This window comes from Coccinella septempunctata, chromosome 5 (assembly GCF_907165205.1).
Source record: "Coccinella septempunctata chromosome 5, icCocSept1.1, whole genome shotgun sequence".
Classification (NCBI taxonomy): domain Eukaryota; kingdom Metazoa; phylum Arthropoda; class Insecta; order Coleoptera; family Coccinellidae; genus Coccinella; species Coccinella septempunctata.
In genome coordinates this window covers 36,439,365-36,460,221 of record NC_058193.1, presented here as the reverse complement: position 1 = coordinate 36,460,221, position 20,857 = coordinate 36,439,365, and the positions used below count along the sequence as shown (strand labels likewise).

At 38.3% G+C, this 20,857-nt stretch overlaps 1 protein-coding gene across 4 annotated transcripts in view; it reads left to right on the top strand.

Moving 5' to 3' along the window:
* Positions 1 to 204: 204 nt before the first annotated feature.
* LOC123313475 (octopamine receptor beta-2R) overlaps positions 205 to 20,857 on the top strand; it is a 111,934-nt gene continuing 91,281 nt past the window's right edge. For 2 of the 4 annotated variants that reach the window (XM_044898371.1, XR_006537742.1), the window contains exons 1-2: positions 205 to 565; positions 19,383 to 19,521. The gene's annotated coding sequence lies outside the window, so the exon portion shown is untranslated. The remainder of the gene's footprint in view (positions 566 to 19,382; positions 19,522 to 20,857) is intronic. The other 2 variants (XM_044898373.1, XM_044898372.1) reach the window with 2 other exon arrangements.

Sequence of the window (20,857 nt, the reverse complement as noted above, 5' to 3'; positions counted from 1 at the left end):
CCTTCTGATTCAGCTATGCAAAAAAAAATCGCGACTTTCATTTCATTGCCCCTCAGATATGAATTCATGAATAAAGTTAATGGAATCATCATCATGATTAGTTCCTCCGTCCCGACCTCGGGCGTTCCCCCACCAGCCAAGGTCAAGATCGCGAATCCGAATCGAAGGACCATAATGATGTCCGAAGTCAAATGATCAGTGTAGGTGCAGTTGGGGGGCGTCATGCAGCCTCTCTGATCGTGCAACCCGGAGCGACCGCAAGAGAGCACCGCGACGGCCGGCGCGTCGCCATATGTCCTAGCGGTTACGACGCCCGCTGCTGCCGATGTCGGGCCAGTCGTATACTCGCCTTCCGTAAGTGGCACGCGCATCTCCGTCGAGGCCGTTTCGCGCCGTTTTTCGAATGCAAAAACGCAATGTGAAAATTTTCTAGTTCTCGTCCGGTATTTGGAACGTGCGAAGATTTTCCAACGGTCGTTGGAGTTTCCTCTGGGTGCTCAGTTGGATTTGATCAGTGTGCAGTGGTTTGTTCTTGGATGGTTTCGCGATAAACTGCATAATTCCGGTGAGTTCAGGATACGTTGACTGAACTGTTCCTTCGAAATTCGTCTTTTATCGTCGGCATCGTATATTTTTCCATCCAGGACACTTGCACGATAATTATAGTTCAAATACTCTGGTTGATGTATCGTAATACTGAAATTATTTGTGTGCCGTAACATGGGACATAAAGATTACAATTCTGATAGTTCGCTTATGTCGTAATTTTTATTAAAAGTCATCAAGTCTAAATATTATATGGTTTTCAGCTCCGAGGCACTCCATTTTGTGGTTTCTTGGGATGAATATTCTTGGAAATCACCTCATTTAACTCCTAACCTAACGCCTAACTCCCGTTAGGATCTTCATTGTCAATATAGCATTTTTCAAAATTGCAAATTTCAATACAAGGATAAGGAATTTTGAGTGATGAATCACGATGGGGTTATACCCCCTTTCAATTTTGATAATCCTCTATCGAAAATTCAGGCAATATATGACGTTAGAAAACGCAAATCAGAAGGTGTTCCCGATCATTCACCTCATCATGCTTTTCAATGATTACTAATAGACCTCAATAATAAACGAATATTTGCCACAGAAGATAGACTGATAAGACTGAAAGGAAACTAAACCACTATATACATTTTGTACTCGAATGCATCATTGGAAACTCGTAATAGTGATAGTTGTGGAATCTAGTCTTCCTGAAACTTTATCTAAGCTAAGCCCTTCTCCTCAACTATTTCAAATAGTTCAAAAATGTCAAACAAAGTGTTTGAAAAGGGATATGCCTAGAATCTTGGCTTCAGGTACTACAACCTGCAGTGAATTCAATGCAGAAAATGTTGTGAATTTCACACAATTACCATTATTTAAATTCCACTTAAATTTCAACTCCAATTTAAAAAACTTCCGACTACTCCTCGATCGCCTGAAACTATGGACCTTCATGGGTAATGAAATAATATACCATTGCAACCTGGCAACGAACGTACCATAGGATTCTAACGCAACCGAAATCATCGAGCTACAAAAACGTTCCTCATAAAGTCCTAATTTTCCCTTTTAAATTAATAAATTCAGAATCCGATTTGTTGTACAGGATGAAGAACCCTTCAAAGTTTTGTTGTCTTATCATAATGTCCAGAGACTTATCTCATGCCACCATGTATATTCTCGGATACTGAACATATTCCTCAGGAACATTCTATAATTAATTGTAAAACAAGCGTGGGCCACTCTTTTGTTGCCAAATTGTGTTGTCATAGCTAGAAATTGGCGCTTGAGCAACTACAAGAGGTTGATTAACCCATTAGGAAAATATACGATTAATATGACAGCTTCGTTATTTTTAATGCGAAATTATTAGGGGGGGACACAATTCGGATCATCTGTGTATTGGGCAAACTGGGACTCTTAACATAATTCGAAGTATGATTTAACACTCCAATTTTTTCAATAATATTTCCAAGTTGATCTGAGGTTTGACGGTGGTAAATAGGGAATTTTGTCACCCTCACTAGAAAAATCCTGAGGAAAGTTTCTAGACTGCTTTTAATTTTATTTCGTTAACGATTTCAAAGGTTTGAAATTGAGAATTAAATGAAGGCTCTCACTTTGTCCCCAAGTATCTAATAATGGCCAAACCTAATTCTCCCGAAGGAAGAGAGCTTTTCTTACGAACACCAGATGGATGAACCAGCTCCCATCCAATTCCATTTCAAAGAGTGTTCAGTTTTCAACATTCCAACCTCAATTTACGAGTTGGCAGATACGGGGTTCAGTAAAAGCTAGACACTCAATACCCATAGAATATTTACTGCGAATTCAATGGAACACACTGTAAATTAGTCATGATGCTTTCAACCTTTCTACTCTGCTCGCCAAAACACTATAAAATGTCACGTATGGTACCACTGGTAATGATAAATCTAATAACGAAATATTTAATTTTATTGCCATCGTAAGAATAGTTTTCTATACCGCTTAATGGATTGGAACTCGATATATCCATCAGTTGTTCCATCTCCACATTATATCCATGATCATGAACCTCTAATCTAGTGGTGATTGATGGTTGTAGACAAATACGTCATCGCAATGTTCTGTAGGATTTTATGGCCCAAAAAAAATCAGGAAACGATTGGTGATTTGTTCACTATTTTTTATCGTTGCGTCAAGGAATAATGTCTGTTATCGCAGGGTGTATAATTGTTTACCTGAACCACTGGTTGCTGCTGCTATTTCCGCATACACTGCGACAAACCTGACCTGGGGTTGTTTGGAACAATTCATTATGTAAATTATCTATGCAGGTATGCAAATGATAGTCGACGGAGAATCGGTAATACCTGTGCAAATTCTATCGTTGGGAAAATTGCCACAAATATTTTATGAGGTAACAAAATTTGTTTGTTCAAGATTTCGTTCAACTATGGAGCGCCAACCGTTCGTTTATTTATTTCAGATCGGAACCAAGTTTGCTAGGTTCGGATTTCACCTTCGATTTTTTCAATTGGACAATTAGAGATTTGAAATTATAACTCGAATGAAAAATTTGCATAGATTTCCTGGATTATTTTGTTTTTTTGTAGAAATTGGTTTCTTTGTAGTGCAACTGTGTTTGGTGTAACATTTACTGTTTCTGTGTGACGTGGAAACAAAATTTGAAAGTGTTTCGAGATGACTCAGAAATGCATGATTGCTCAGGGCAGGAGTTTGCCCTCAGAGATGAGAGCAGTGGAAAAAATCAATCAAATTTGCACAAAGTTTACTGAAAGGATCGTTGTTGAGTATAGAATCTTTCACAAGTATACTCCATTCACTTTTATTTTAGCAGTTTGGGTTGCAGGTTAGCAGGTTGGCCATGGAAATTTGACACATTTCACTCTGTATAGTACGAAAATGTGGGGTTATGACGCTTGTCAAAACATTTTTGGGTTTGAAATCAACGCTATGTTGCCCGTTCTACGTAAAAGTTTCTGTTATTACGTATTTTATCGCAATGTCGAATCTCTTCGGAAAATATGTGTCGAACGCTCGGTCGAACGTAATTGAAGTTTATACAAACTGACTGAAGGCAAACCAAATCCAGTTATTTGTATGGAAAATACAAGAAATCAGTATAATATCATAATATGCACTAGCTTGAGGAGAGTTAATGTTCGTTATCTTCTTTGGCTAAAGTTTGAATACGTTACATCAGTTGTAGATTTCAAAAATATTAACCCGAAGATGAAATGCATATGATGCAGTGATTGGTAATGGGTATCTCCCGAAGGAATTAACAGATAATTACAAGAATGTTAAATTCTTCAACAAAAATCATCTTGCATCAATATAAGGGAAAGGAATTAAAGGAAGTTTCAAGTCAAGATGAACTTCACCCGAGACTTCACCTTTAAACAAAAATTTCACATGAATAAATAATTGACAGGACAACTTGCGCGTATTTGTGGCTGTTCATCTTAATACATTGATATAATAATTATAATTAGGTATTTATTGGTACCTTAAGACATTTACAATGTATAGGACAAGTCAAATGAAAAATAGAAAAATCATCGGGAACTTATTCTACGATGACATTTATCGAAAATCCTGTTGTAAACTTTTCGCATTACTCACTCAAACATAAAATTCTCAAATGCCACCACTTTTTTGGGTCTCCCAATAGAAGGAAATTCTTTGTCATCCTCTTCATTCACAATCTGATTGTGGAAATATTCAGTTGAAATATAAGTCCTTTAGATTCAGATGAAATATTATATAAATTCTCTTACATTGAATATGTTCGCTACCGTCTGACGTATTGTGGATTTTAGAATACAGATGGCCAACAGACTGCTAAAATAAATGTGAATAAAGTATAGGCAAACTGCTCCGAATGTGAAATGTGAAAATTATGAGTGACCACCCCAATGCCACAAATGAAAGAAGCGGAAATTGATTCGATTATACCCAAATTCCTATCATGCGATGTGTTCGCCCCAGATTCGACCAATTCAAATCCTATTGTACTATGAAATATCCAAACTCTCATTCGATAATTGCATAAACAAGGACAACATCCGCATTTCCTGTCAGAATAATTGTTATTTCCGAAGCGATAGGAAGCTCTCCACTTTGACATTGGCCTGTAGGTAAGCCTATAGGTAGAGAAAGCGGATTTGATTGTTGTTGGAGCTGGAATAATCTCATAAAGATTCAAATTTCTCACCTTCGTTGTCGAGTAAAGCGCGTACATTTTTGGACGCCCTAATGTAGACATAGATTTCCAAGTGTTTCTCTTTTAAATTTTTTATATTCTTCAAGTGATCGCCATCAGAACCTTTCTTTAAATATCGAAAAAAACTTTCAATTGCTGTGTAGCTTCAGTCAGAATTTCAGCGCTTATTCAGTGATAATAACAACAAATTAAAGCTCTCCTGCGACTCTTCTTTCTATAATTAGGGAGGATTCAAAAGCTTAGCTTTCTGTGGCACAAGTTCGCTGATCCGGAAACCTCGCCTATCATAAACAAAGCCATTCTTGGGCATCAATAAATGAACCTCTTTATCTTCCGAAATTGTGCAAGGGCGGAAGTTTCTAGACAGTCTAAATGTGACCCATAACGATACTTCAAGGCTTCTCGAAATGACCCTCTTGATGGTGATTCTGGATTCGATCCTGCCAAAAAACGCCCAGAGTTTTATCAATCCACGAGAACCTTTCCTGAACGTTTGAACGTTCGTACTTTCATTTTATTAGTTGAGTGCGTAATATTCATTAGTTATATAGGGTGTCCGGGGAGTAACTGTACATACTCTTATCAGAGATAGAGTTGTTTCCCACGAGACACTTCGTATACGCCAATAACATTTATTTTTTCAATGAACATGTACGTTTCGTGAAAAACAATGATGTTTCTCTTTTTTTCGGCATACAAAATGTTGAAAATTCTCCCTCTCAGCTGCTGGTAAAATAGATTCCATCATTCATCAACTTCGAAACTGGAATCTGAATGTTTCTGCCCCCATCAATTATTCCTGGCCTGCAAAACGTCCAATATATTTCGAAATTGAACCAGTAGAAGGACAAAGATTCGACCGTAGATATATTTCCTGCAGTCCCTAGGGTGTGATACAATATGACACGTCCAAACATGAAATTAAATATTTCCAGGTTGAGTGCCTCTGAAAGGGTCCAATAAATACCGAAACGAATATGGGACAGCGCAGGATATTGAAAATTGCATACGTGATCGATTCTCAAAAGCAGTACTTGTAATTCTGAGTGAAAATTACTATCCATCATACAATTCGACATTTGTTCAGGTCTACCAACCCAAATCTACAACGGCTTGGCAATTCCATCCCTACAAAATGTTGAGTACTTACCTACTTCCTTGTCAGAGTCAGATATGAACTGAACCTTCGACAGTTCATCTTGAAACGCTGAAGTAATAGTTCATTCATGAATAATTGAAATGTGTGAGAGATCACTCAACATTTTTGTTCAGTTTCCTACACCATTCAACGATTCATGTTTTTGAATGAAATATGTATTTCCAGAGGATCTATATTCTGGATAGTTTACTTTGGAGTTTATTTAACGATTTGTGGGTAATTTTGCAGCATCATTTTCAACATTTCCCTAACCACACGGTCCACAGTTTGTTGTTTGACAATTTTCCATTGATTAATATCGCTATTAGCTATTATTATAGGTGCTCTGGTTTGCACCACATGCCACGTCAAAGTAAGTCTAGGATATACAAAAACTCTGGCAAACTTCACTTATTGAGTCATCAATAATCGAATAGAAGCCTATCATCGACTTGCTACTTTGGATAATCAGAAGATTAGGATTCTTAAAAAAATAATCAATATCTTTTAGACCCCAAAACAAAACAACAACATTTGTAAGTAATGCTAGGATAGATGCTGATCCTGATCATAATATACTAGTTCTATATGTCAGATTGGCCTAAAATTCAAAACCCATTTCAATACAGATTCGAGAACAGCCTCAAATAATTATTGACACATTACATAAAGTAGAAAAAGTATTCATTACGAAAATTTGATTTTATTCCATAAATCCCTTGATGAACGGAAACTTAACAATAAACGTTCGTATCAACTCGAATTCATTAGACGTTATCGATAATCCTAACGTGCAATAATTAGAGGTCAGTCGAATTTCATACATGTAGTTTACAGAGTTCTGAAACAGATGCATGTTTGCTCCCCATGTAATTTCGATTGAATTTCAGTTTGCCATTCAAGTTTGATACGACGGAAGTTAACAGTTAATTGGGAACAATACCTATTTGCAGTTCCATGCTTTATTTGGGATTGATGAAAAAAATATGGGGAATCGAAACGGTAACTGGAAGCGCAAAAATCATTGATTTCCCAATAGGTATATTGGCAATTTCATCTGTATGCATGGGGAACATAACCCCTCCCGAAATTTACAAATTTCACTCAACGCTATAGCTATGTGTGAAATTATACGAGTCGAAAAAAACAGACACTGAAAACACAATATGTATCTAAGAAGTATCAAACTGTAATTTGTAGAGAAAAACAATTTTTTGAGTGTCGTTTTTATGTTTTCTTAAACAGCTATTGCTTCAAATCCTGGATCACTCGAAAAAAAGTAAAATGGGATACAAATCTAGAGAATATGGTGAATTTTTATCTCAACATTTATTATAGAAAGGGCAGATTCTTCATCAAGTTTGAAATGAATTATGAAAGTGTCTGTTAATCTCGAGAGCTTTCGAATTTTCTTTATGTTCTAGACATTATGAGATTTTTCTGAAATATTACAGAGGATACAATTTTTGTAAACCTTGAATGCTGGTGGAGATGCTCCTTCTGCCATGGCATCAAGCGTAGATCAGCACAAGAACCTGTATCAGCTGTTCAGATCCTAACTGTATACTTACCCTAGAGATCTACAATCTGCGACCTCGTCAAAATGTGTTTTCCTAACGAATTTTCCTCCAAATAAGCCTTCAAAACGCCGAATCTTTCAATTTTTCACCCCGCTAACCTTGCTGCCACAATAAATCACTCTCATTTATCTTTCGCCACCAAACGCACCACTTGACCTCATTTCATTTATGCACCGAAATCGTTTTCCACCCACCTACACAGGTTGTTCCACAGGCAATCTCACCATTAATTTTTCGACAGAGCACGTCCTTGAACTTGTCGCACAATTATATCTGGCGTGATCCAACGTGTTTATCAGCAACACGACAGTGAACCAATTAATTAACATAAAAAATCGCGTGGAAGGAAGAATTTGTATCGATTGAAAATCACAATAGATTGAACTTCATGGGAGCTTCGGATTGATTCTGAAGACCTGTCTGAATATAGTCGTTAATTGGGAGACAAGCTGGAACGATGATACCTCAGACTAGTCTTAGTGGACTTTCCACCAGGAAAAATTGAATTTTTCAACAATTAAGACATCCACTGGATGTCTGTTTCGATAGGCAAGGCCTCTTCGGTTATTCGCTGCTTGAGGCTGGGTATAGACAATGGTTAAAGACTTTATCTTCAAGGAAGCCCCAAAGAGAGAGATCATAGATGCTCTCTTCGAGCTGTGTGGGCAGTTGCACCATCCTGCTGTAACCAAATGTCCCCGAGGTCGTGTCCTTCGGCAAGTGGGATTTACCTTAAAGAGCTATCTTGGAGAGTCTTGTGTCTTGCATCCTCAGAATGTGGCCGCTCCATCTGAGTCGGGTCCTCGTTACTTGAGTCTCAATTGTTGTACAACTCGCGCCTTGCAAGACTTCTGCATTCGAAACTTTGTGGAACCATCTGATGTGCATTATCTGTCTTAGATGACGTTGTTGCGTTTGTTCAAGCTGTTCAATATGTCGCCTGAAGGGCCTCCAGACAGACAGAAACGTCGACAGGAATGTCAAAATTATGCCAAAACTTCCACCATGTCGCAATCACAGAATGTTTATTCTCGTAAAACGTACGAACGACAAAGCCCTGATGCATTCCGGTCCAAATCTTGATACCGACTGAAAACTATTGACTCTAAGGCCTGCCGCAGACATGCAAGTTTTCAGTTGCGCAACAGTTTGATTGCAAGCGGTTCGAGGGCGCACACAAAGGCAATCGCTGCAACTTTTCAGTTGCATGTCTGCGCGGCCCTATATAAATGCATTGTACTCACTTCTGCAACTAAACAGTTGCAAAACTAAAAATTGCATGTCTGTGGCAGCCCTAAGAGACACAAAGAGCCCTTTCCCATCTACTTGTCCCCACCACAGCCCGAGCAATAACCCTTAGGCTCTGCCGATTAACGACTACCTATATCTGCAGCAGATTCAAGCCTTCTCTCCCTTCACAGTGAAAACTTTCGGAAATAAAGTTGCTTCTAGCCAGAAATATTGTTTCACAGTTTTCGAATTTCAACTCGATGTACAATATATCGATACAGAAGTTCATTACCGAACCTCCCAACACCACGCGAAACTTTCTTCAGACTCCATCAGCCTCGTCTTTGTTCTTCAGCGAAGCTTTTACGTAGCAACCGCCCGTCAAGAAATATCGGAACTTTAAGTGTTAAATGCAACAACCCCAGTCCGGCCTGCCGATTTTCAGGACTTGGACACGCTTCGTCCATCTAACGAGCTGGAAGTTCGAGAAAGGAGAATCTGGCCGGCAGACGTTCAATTTCCTATCCATTAAAATCTTAATTATTGTGCTGACTTCAATTTCCAAGCAGATTGGTGGAATTGTTAGAGGAATACGGTCTTATTTCTGTCGATCGGAATCGGATTAGGGCGAAATCGACAATTTCTAAACTGAATCCGGCGATTGTGTCGAGGAAAACTACTGAAAACGTCGCGAAATACTGAGTTAGCGGAGTTTTTCCGGAAACGAGATATTGAAAAATGATTGACAACAATTATAGTGTACCCAATGGCAATTAGGTAGTTCGAAGATGATTCAAATCGTAATTTAGTTGAGGGATTTCTAAGCTCAGAAGTCATCATCTTCATTGCTCTATCCTATTACCGGGAATAAATCTACAAAAAAAAAAAAAAAACGGTGCGAACAAACTTATGATTTTTTAGGGCTAATTGCGACTGTGTGCCCTCCTGTGACTGAAGGGATCCAACCGTGACCTACAAAATCTTTCACACTTCGGATATGGATCACCAACCATATCTGGTGAACCAAAGACCTCCACTGTGACCTGTCTAACGCTAGTTGTTCCCAGTTATGATTGGCATTAACTGATTTTAGGGATTGATGCAGTGTATCCTTAAACCGCTCATACTGGCCTCCTGGTTTCCGAGCTCCCTCTGTGAATTCGCCGTACAAAGCTATTTTGGGGAGTCTTGTGTCTTGCATCCTCAGAATGTGGCCGCCCCATCTGAGTCGGGCCCTCGTTACTTGAGTCTCAATTGCTGGACAGCTCGCGCGTTGCAAGACTTCTGCTCTTCTGTATTCGAAACTTTGTGGAACCACCTGATGTGCATTTTTTGTCTCAGATGACGTTGTTGCGTTTGTTCAAACTGTTTAATATGTCGCCTGTAGGGCGTCCAGCTTTCGCTTCCGTAAAGAAGCGTTGGGAGGACCACTGCTTTGTAAACATCTGTCTTGGTCTTCAGATTGAGGGCGTGATTTTGAAACACTCTGACCTTCAGCTTCCAGAATGCCCGTGATGCCGAATTGATACAATTGTGTATTTCCGTGTCTAGGTTAGCCCTAGTATTTATCAAGCTTCTCAAGTATTTGAACTGCTCGACCTATTCTAGAGTTTCATTCTCCAGGCTGATATCTGTTTGAAGGCTTTCTGGTAGACTACCAGGATTTTGGTTTTGTCGATATTGAGTCTAAGGCCTGAAGCTTCGTATATGTGTTAATATGTGTACAACATTAACATCATTAACTTTGTACGGGTTTTTACTCTGAGGCCTCCATAAAATCTGAATCTAATTCCAACACCTCCTGCAGACATACACAGCTTTAGCGAAAATATTGAAGAATAAAGGCGCTAACAGACAGCCTTGTTTCATTCCAGAGTTGGTTAAGAAATGGTCGATTGTAGAGCCACTATGCTGTATTCTAGCGGTATTGTTGGTATCAGTTGGTGGCTCAGAAAAATAACATAAATTTCTCGACGTTTAGCTGATCCTTCTTCAAGAAACCCACCACACAGCAACTCCCTGAGAGAAATCCTTTCAGTAGGCTATGTATGATGCTGCCAATTATTGCAATTATTGATGTGTTTCGAAGATATATATTTTCCGTATCATCTTAATATCATTTTTTCAATATTCACCTTCTGCTTCATCGATGAGCAAGTTTCCATCAAAATGTCCATCTTGACATTACCTGTTCGATCCGATGAATCCACCATTGACTAAATTGAAAACGGAACATTTAAAACGTTCGCGAATATCGATTGGAAAAGCCATCAAATCGATAAGCGTTTTTTATGTCTTTTAGGTAGATTGTACAACAGAATTAATTTCTACGTTTGGAAATATTGCTTTTATAGCTGCATTCATGACTGTTCGTGGCTTTATGTTGTATGATTCAGGAAATCGGTGGACTTGATATATGTTATTGCTATTTCAACACCGATAACGATAATTGCTTTTATGATATGAGCCCAAGGAACATCGCTACCTAATTCACGATAAAAACTAGGTTTTTTTGAAGATTGTGAAGTAGATGAAAATTTTCTGTAATATTTTGATTTTTGATCATGTTAACCATATTTTAGGTGGAGAACAAGAATGAAAACAAGTACTCCAAGTGTGCATTGAAAGATAATCAACATTTCATCAATGAAATTGAGGTACAAACATGCAAAATCTTGCCCAGAACATGGAGTATGTGCATATTTTATAGATGTGCATTACGTAGTCCTCTCAATGAACCTGTCACCTATGTCATCGAACAAATCAGGATGAAAAGAAGTCGTTTTGTATTCCATTCGAAGATTGCGTCAATTCGATTGATCTGTCGTTGAAAAAATGTGCGACAAGGTTCCTGAGAGGCCTTCAAATGCAGATATTTCTAAATTTATACCAGTAAAAATATCTGTTATCATTGCCTCTTGTCCTTCATCTATAGAAATCCGAAACTTTAATGTACCCCAACAATCACAGTCAATTTCCTCTGTCCTTCGGAAAAGCGATCGAGATCCCTATCGCGGTTCGGTTAAACAGCACGAAAGGGTCGCAGTTTCATCCGTCATTTTAAAACGCATCACTCAAGGTCCCTGTTATCAAGTAAGTTATGATATAGTTGTCGATACAATTAGCGTCGATGTAAAAGCGGACGAGCATTGGCATGCACCACGCTGAACGATCGACTTACTGTCCGATCCCACTGTCATGTTGTCGACCGATAACAAAAAAAAAATTGTTTCACTTTGCTACGATAGTATTGCAGCCATTCAGAATAGAAATTACGAGGCAATTTTGATGGCAAGAATTTTTTTTTTCATTTTTGGTGGAGATAAAAGAAAATAAAGGGGAAAAGTAGGAGTATACAGGGTGCGTTATACAAATATTTCAACAGTAGATTCTTGAGGTCAAAAGAAACACTTTCTTCCTATAAAATTTTTTTCGATTCGGTCCTGATAAAAAGGAATAGCCATTTTAAATTTTCATAATGAGCTATGCCATCCCTGAAAAAACAAAATTCCAACTTAGTTGGACGCAACAAGAGTTCGGTTCTTTGAAATGTAATGGTCATAATGAGAAAACTGGACGTGGGTGTCATTTTGTGTTTGAAGAATACTAATCAAAAAAATGGTTTAGGAATAAAGTGTTTCTTTCGACCTCAAGAATCTACTGTTGAAATATTTGTACGAGTCAAAGACTCATCCTGTATATTTTATCATCTAGATGTCAGATCTCAAGTATTTCTTTGATGCATTCAAAAAAATTCCATGTCTAAACGTTTTCCTCAGTTTGTGCTATATCCATCACCAGGTAATTATCAGAAAATTAAAGAGATTCATTCAGTCGACTGCAAAAAAAATTATTATTCTTCTGGATAGAGTATGAATATTTTGTTTTGGTATGAATATTTTGTTGTAGATTATCGATCTTTTCAACGCAGTGTTTCCCGATATGTAAGCTAGTCCTCTTAAGAAGAGAACTCCATAGTTAATCAACAATGTTGAAGATGTAATGACATAACCTCCTGGACACCCTGCTGGAGTCACTGTTGGGCAGGTCAAACGATTTGTCATCCATTTGTATCCATATCGACTGACGTGTTATCAGAAAACTGAAGTTATTGATCACCCTAGTATAAATCAGTTAACAATTCTCCCCAAATTACTCGAAACCTTTAAATCAGTTTGATATTTGTATTTTGTTTGCCCTACCTTGTTTGTTCTCCTTCCAAGTAGACATCTGATCCAGTCTATCATTCAATTACGGTTCAACTCAACCTGAGATTACCAATGAAAGCTTTGGCATCTTCAAGGCCCTCTGAAGGGATGAAACTACCTTTTATACAAACTCCGAATCTGGATCATTCCTTTGAGGATACACCTACAATCTGGCGTTCATCCCGTTTTTTTTACGATCATTTCCTCTTCCATCACCGTATTTTCCCTTATAAATGCTTATCCGGATCCCGATATATATTTTCCTGTACACAATAAGGGATGAATGAAGTTCTTAGCTCACGAAAGCCATCGCACAGAACGAACAATTTGCTGGAATGGCGAATTGGAAACAATTTATTTCTGTGGAGGGCCATTACGATGATGTATATTGCTCGGAAGATCGAAACGAAAATCACGTGATCTCGTACACGTAAGAGAGAGAGACGCATGTGAACCGTATGGACAATTTTGGTGATGGTAGGCGATTGGAATCTGTACCGAAATTGGTCCATATTATGGAAAACAACAAAATAATCCTGCAATTTCCCTGAATTCCTTCCTCGCGAAAATACATCTCCCTCCCCGTCACCTCCGTGTCTTTTTTCGATTAAATCAATTCCGCTGTTTGTTCTGGAGCCGTTTCCGATTCAATCAAATCTTGCATTCCGCCCGAGGAATTGACGTGGAGCTGATTGGTCCCATGGCGTGGGGCAGGGGTCCTGGGATAGCCGGGACTTTTGCTCCAGACTCCGGAGAAACATCGCTAACACTTCGTTTATGGAAATATTTACATTCCGTTTCCTCAAAGGAAGAACTCATCCGTGTGGAGTTCGTTCTGTTTTGATCCTCCCTCTGCGCTCGGAGTTGATTTGTAATTGGTCCTGCGGATAGTTCTGAGCGCGAAGCAAATATGCTTAAGATGATTATAGGCCTTGCTGGAGATGCTTCAACTCCTTCTGAAGCGTTTGAAATTATTGGCGTGGGTGTGCAATAAGATAACCATTGATGAAGCTTCTTTTTCTGGTAAATACCAGAAGAAGAGAAGAGATTCACGAAAGAATATTTGAGAGCTAGAGCGAAACTACAGGTTTTATTTATTTCAAGAGAAAAAATGTATCTAAGACATTATTTCTGTCAATTTTGGTTGTTGATTGTCTAAATATTGACAAAATACAGCGAGTCTTTGACTCGTACAAATATTTTAACAGTAGATTATCGAGGTCAAAAGAAACACTTTTTTTCTCTTCCATTTTTTCCGATTCATCCCTGATAAAAAAATATAGCCATTTTAAATTTTCATAATGAACTGTGTCATCCCTGAAAAAACAGAATTACCTCCAGAATAACTAGCTAAATTTGTGAATCTTCCAAACAGAGTTGTATTCAGCCAAAGTACCCAATTTCTCAAATTTCACAGATACCTACATTTGAACATCAAATTACTCGAAATCATTCATTTCTGTATCCCGTTACCGGGAATTATCTACAAAAAGACATAAAAAGAACAGACTTATAATTTCTTGGGGCTAATTGCGACTGTGTGCACTCCTGTGAATGAAGAGACCCAACCATGACCAACAGATCCTTCCACACTCCGGGCATGGATAGTCATCAACCAGATCTGGCCGCCGCTGTATCCTTCTTGAGTCTCCATTATAACTGTGTACCAAAGACCTTCACTGTGACCTGTTTAACGCTAGTTGTTCCCAGTTATGATTGGCATTAACTGATTTTAGGGATTGATGTAGTGTATCCTTAAACCGCTTATACTGGCCTCCTGGTTTCCGGACTCCCTCTGCCAATTCGCCATACAGAGCTATTTTGGGGAGTCTTGTGTCTTGCATCCTCAGAATGTGGCCGCTACATCTGAGTCGGGCCCTCGTTACTTGAGTCTCAATTGTTGTACAACTCGCGCGTTGCAAGACTTCTGCATTCGAAACTTTGTGGAACCATCTGATGTGCATTATCTGTCTTAGATGACGTTGTTGCGTTTGTTCAAGCTGTTTAATATGTCGCCTGTAGGGCGTCCAGCTTTCGCTTCGTAAAGAAGCGTTGGGAGGACCACTGCTTTGTAAACAGCTGTCTTGGTCTTCAGATTGAGGTACGTTTGGGTATTATTTTTAGAGTGAGAGCCAGAAAAGGAATATTTCCAATAGTTCCAATATCACTTAAGTATGCAATGTAAACACAGATCTTGGTGGTTGAGTAGAAACGGTTTGCAAAATCCCTTTCGCTTCATCCCTCCAACTTCAATAGGGAGGAATATATTGAAAATATCCGTTTATTCAAATCCTACAGCCGCAATGAGGGATTAAGGAACCTCTTACTCGATCTTCTGAATATTGGATGCGGTTCCTGGGGAGATCCGAATATGAACGAAAGGAATTTTTACCCTCCATTTGGCATAATTCATTAAAAATTAATGAAATCCAGCGGGAGACGTGTCCGGAAAATGAAAATGGCTGAATCATAATGAGAGATCCTCGAAAAAATCTGAATACGGAATAATGATGCACTCAAATCGGATTTGTCGCTTGTTTCGTTACAGCGTGGCACACTCGGCATGGGCTAGATGGGATTTCTCAAGGAAAGAAATAGGCGGAAAAAACGGATTGGTATTGGGTAATTCGATCTAATGTTTTCCGGTTATTGTCCCCTATTTACTCGTTTCATCCTCCAGCGATCTATTGACTACTGAAATAGGTATCACATTCAGATCTAGAAATCCCGAAAAAGATGGGGTGAGTTAAAAAATTGTCAAGACCGAACGGCTGCACCGAGATTGATGAAATATTCAGATTTATTACTGGAAGAGTCGCACTTGCAGAATATGTATCACATAATTTTCCTGGAAGATAAATTACTCTAAAGATGACCTTCGAAAAATTCCCAAAAAGTTGGGTTCAGTTAAAACTTCCTCAAGATCGAACGGTTATGCCGAGATGGATGAAATTCTCAGATTTATCACTAGAAGAGTTGCTCTTTCAGAATATGTATCACGTTTAGATCTACGATGATTTTCCTGGAAGATAAATTACTCTAAAGATGACCTTCGAAAAATTCCCAAAAAGTTGGGTTCAGTTAAAACTTCCTCAAGATCGAACGGTTATGCCGAGATGGATGAAATTCTCAGGTTCATTACTAGAAGAGTTGCTCTTTCAGAATATGTATCACGTTCAGATCTACGATAATTTTCCTGGAAGATAAATCACTAGCAAGTTGACCTTCGAAAAGTTCCCAAAAAGTTGGGTTCAGTTAAAACTTTCTCAAGATCGAACGGTTATGCCGAAATGAATGAAATTCTCAGATTCATTACTAGAAGAGTTACTCTTTCAGAATATGTATCACGTTTAGATCTACCATAATTTTTCTGAATGATAAATCACTCTAAAAATGACGTTCGAAAAATTCCCAAAAAGTTGGGTTCAGTTGAAACCCGAAAAAGATGGTACCAGTTGAAAATCTTTCAAATTAGAGATTAAATACGGCCCTGGCTCTGATGAATGTCACATAAACTCACCGATCGAATTCGAGAATTTGATGAGATGTCACTGAAGAAAACAGTTCTTTGAACGAAATGCTCGGAACACAGTATAGATATTCGATATGTAAATAACTTTCCTTATAAGGAAATGAAATTCATCGGAATTCCTGAAATACCAATTACAATCTCCCAAAATATCGTTTGACACTCCTCACCTCAGGGGGGACATCGAAAGAATTTGATGTTTTCAGAACAGTTGTTTTTCTCTCTACACGCCAATCGCACCATTTCTCACTTTGATCCCTATCCTAAACAATCTTGGGGCAGACTCCTGTGTGAATTCTTCAAAGCCAACGATTGCATGCGTAAAATAACCGATTTCATACCCGAACTTACCACTCGTGACAATGTGTGTATTATTTGTGATGATAAAAAGATCGAGCCAACGGACACGGTATTCAGTCATTAAATTCTAATAATACCCCGCGAATGTGGAAGACCTTCAAGAGCAAATAGAGCAGGGTATTAAGCGGTAAGCCGTTTCATCTTCTATTAGATTTGGCGTAAAGATAGGCCTCGTATATTTCATAGCTGAAACGCTAATCAACGTGTCTATGGTTATGGGTTTTGAATATTCATGGTCGGAATGAGGAAACACAATCCAATACCAATCTGCAGAACTGTATGCAACAGGGCAAAAACTTCTAGGTCGATTTTTTTATCGACGTTTTTAAATTTCAATTCACGATCATGTCGCTGGATCTGAGCAGTCCAATTGTGATGATCTCGGTAAGAAGTGAAAGATGAAAAGACGGATCTTCACTTATTTGTTATTTCATGAATCACAGGTAGGTACTGATAAAAGAATATCGAAATTCAACACGTATTTTTACCCATATGATGACGTTAACTTATCGTACCTTTCAATTCTAGAAACAATCATAAAAATATAGGATATTGACCATATTGTGGACCTGTATAATCTTAATGGACAATCAAAGCAATAAAATCTTTATCCTCCAAGCCTCGAACAATATGATAGACCTTGAAGGATACGCCAATAACATCAAATATCCTATACTGGAACTGTAATAACTAGTTACCTGGGTATCATCTCAACATCATTCTAATTTCCAGGAACTGTAATTGAAAATTGTATATCAGATGTTCACTATTCTACAACTATTGAAAAATTAATAACCAATTCATGTTTTTTCATCACATTCCACTATAAATAGATAGATAGATATTTTATTTCATTCTGGGTTGATTTAGTTGTTTTAGAGGAGAAGGTTTCTTTGAAAATAATCTGATTCTAAGCCATCTTCAACCATTCAGAACACAAAGTACAAATCTAGCATAGGGGCTGTTAGAAATTTCAATTCGAATTGAATTTTCATTGATACAACGTAGGTTCGAAAGTTTATTCTCTATTTCGAGAATTCTCATATTCAATAAAAAACTGCATTAAGTATCTAGCTACTAATCCGAACAGAAACCACACCACACCAAACGATGAGAAAATAGCGCTTAGCGGTATAATTGGGTGACACAAGTCATGGCAAGGCTATTTTTAATGGTAGGTCGCTTGAATGCTTAATGTCTGATAACTATTTTCATATTATTACGTACACACCAACTCGAACAGTAATTGCCGCAGCATATCATTCGGGTAATAACCGTTTTATATTTGCCTTCTGCCTCTTCATGTATGGTTAATAGCATTTTGAATATTATCCAACTTGGCGACCATCAAAACTAAACAAGCGTAAAAATTTTCTGAAAAAAAATAAGTATACAATTTTAATATCGAGGCTCGAAGCAAGATGATATAGAAAGGAGGCGCAATTCAGTTGAAAGCCGATTGGAAGGTGGCAAGGTCAAGCTCAATTGAACTCGGATCGTAAGCAGTGGCGTAACATAGACATTGGGATAAGTTATAAAGAAGATAATTTGGAACAACTTCCATTTTTGTGTGAGTGCCTTCTTCGAGCCTTAGCTGCAGAGTTTGTCATCCAGTGTGGCTCAATATTGAAATGGAATAAAACAAGATACGAAATAGCAGATATACTTATATACCGTCCTTCGGATGAAATAAACAAAAGTCAGATTTTTAATGTCAAATTCCTCCAAGCGATGAATCCACAATTTGTACGATGACATCCATCAATAGTTGTTGAGCGGGGAAAATTCCATACATACACCGTTGATTTATCAACAGGAGAGTTTATTAAAGTGCAAGTAATGGAATGATTGATTTTTTGTGCACTTAAATGACCATTAATGATAGGTTCGCATACCTTAATCACTTTCTTTATGGGTTCAATTAGATATTTGATTATCACACGAGTGTGGATGTGCTGAGTTATTGCATAGTGTTCCATCACTTTTTTTAATCGTAGTCAACCTGTCCGTGAGCCCTCCCTGTATATGTGGCGAAAATTATGAACAAACTAGGAGGAAAATGAGAGATCCATTCAATTGACTAATTTTCAAGGTGAAGTGTATCAATTTCAACAAACTAAATACATCTATCAACAGGCCAAAACTGCAGTGCTAAAGGTGGTGACATAGGCGACATACCTCACTTTCAACTTCAGGCCTAAACTTTTAAAATGATCTTAAGGATTCAAAAAGTAGCAGATTCCGTGAAGAATTAATCTGACAAGAGCTAATGATCGTTATTGTCACAGGTACTCATGCTTTTATCAAATATTGGCCCTTGCAAGTGTTTAATCGCCACACTTAGCATCAAACAGAGCGGACGAAAAGTGTTTACGGACGAAAAGTATCTGATGCGGACGAATAATAGTTCCCACCGCAAAAAGTCGAAGTTTGGTTCAGGAATTAGTACGTAAAACGTCATTTTGTTGAGGTCGACTAAAGAAGTCTGTTCCATAGACTAAATGAATGACACTTTGATCCCAATATTGTGTATTGCGTTTACCGTCATACCGATTATTTTTTGCAGGTAAGACCTATTTCGAAGAGTGCCTGCACCTCTGCATCCCCACTTCAAATAACATTAATTGAAGCCAGTCCTAGTCCCTCTTCGCAGATAACAAACTGGAGCGTTTCATTTTCGGAATTTTCCGCCGACTTTAATCAGGGTAAGTTGTTTATTTCGAATGCGAGCACGTTCAAGTTGTATGTAGTTTTGTGAACTTGGAAAAATGCCACATTTACGTGCATCACGAAGCCCCACTTCTTGTTTGAATTCTACCGTTAGGTGGATATTGCGGTGAGAAATGGGATACGTCGAGAGTTTGGCCTACTTTCCCAGTGGAGAGTTTTGTTTGGGGGTATCCTGCCGGGTTGGGGTGCATAGCAGATTCAATTTCAACCGTTTTCTAGTCTTTAAATCTCCCGAATGCGACAGAACGCACTGTGGTATCCAGAAAAAGACCTTATACTTTATCTACGAAACTGTGGAAGTAACGAAAAAACGAACAGTCTTCGACACATGAAACTACTTAAATGTCCGATGAAATATTGAGTGATACATTCTAGAAAAGGAACGTTATATTGCCACTCTGTATACAAATCAGTTGGCCGTATTGTATTCATCAAATTATTGAAGACTGATTCAACCAGAACAATTTTCATTGGGCAATTACCTCTGCAACTCCTACAGTGCAAGTTCTGGCCGACAACCTGTTCATATTAAGGAGCAGAAACTACCAAATTAACGCCTCCCAACACAGGAATTAGCCTCTGGGGAGTTGAATGGTTCGGATAACCTGGTCTAAGCTCATCGCTCAAGGAACCTGTTTGGGAAACTCAATCGCTTTCGAGTTCTTATCTAAACATTTCAACATATCGTATTTCTTGTAATTCACGTGTGCGTACGTTTCCATTGATACGGTGTATTGACGGTTTTAGATTAATGGAGTTAATTGGCAGTTTATAATGGAAGGTTGTTTTTGTTGTGGATCGAAGGGTTTTTGATTTTAGAGTTGATTCGACGACAATGTCGGATAAGTTTGGGACGATACTGGGGTAGGAACTTGTTTGCATTCAATACAAGCAAGAAAATATATTTGTTACGATAACTTTACGAGGATGTATTGATATCTAGTTAGCCTAGACCAGTTCCATGCCTAAAACAAATATTGTGTTACCATAGCAACTAACAATAAATCATTAGAAGTGTCAGTGTGAAGTTTGAGGTCAAAAAAGTAAACCAGAGTTACGCAATAAGTTAAAAGAAAGGAAATGTCCACCGAAATTGTGAAAATGGAAAAATTGGAGTATCGAGCCATCATCAAGTACCTGTATTTAAAAGGGTTAAGAGGTAAGCAGATTTACGAAGATATGCTTAATACCCTTGGTGATCAATGTCCTTCGTATGCGACCGTGAAAAATTGGACTGCAAGCTTCAAAAGCGCTAAATTTTCTATTGAAGATGATGACTGATCGGGAAGGCCAGTTTCTGTGTCAGTCCCC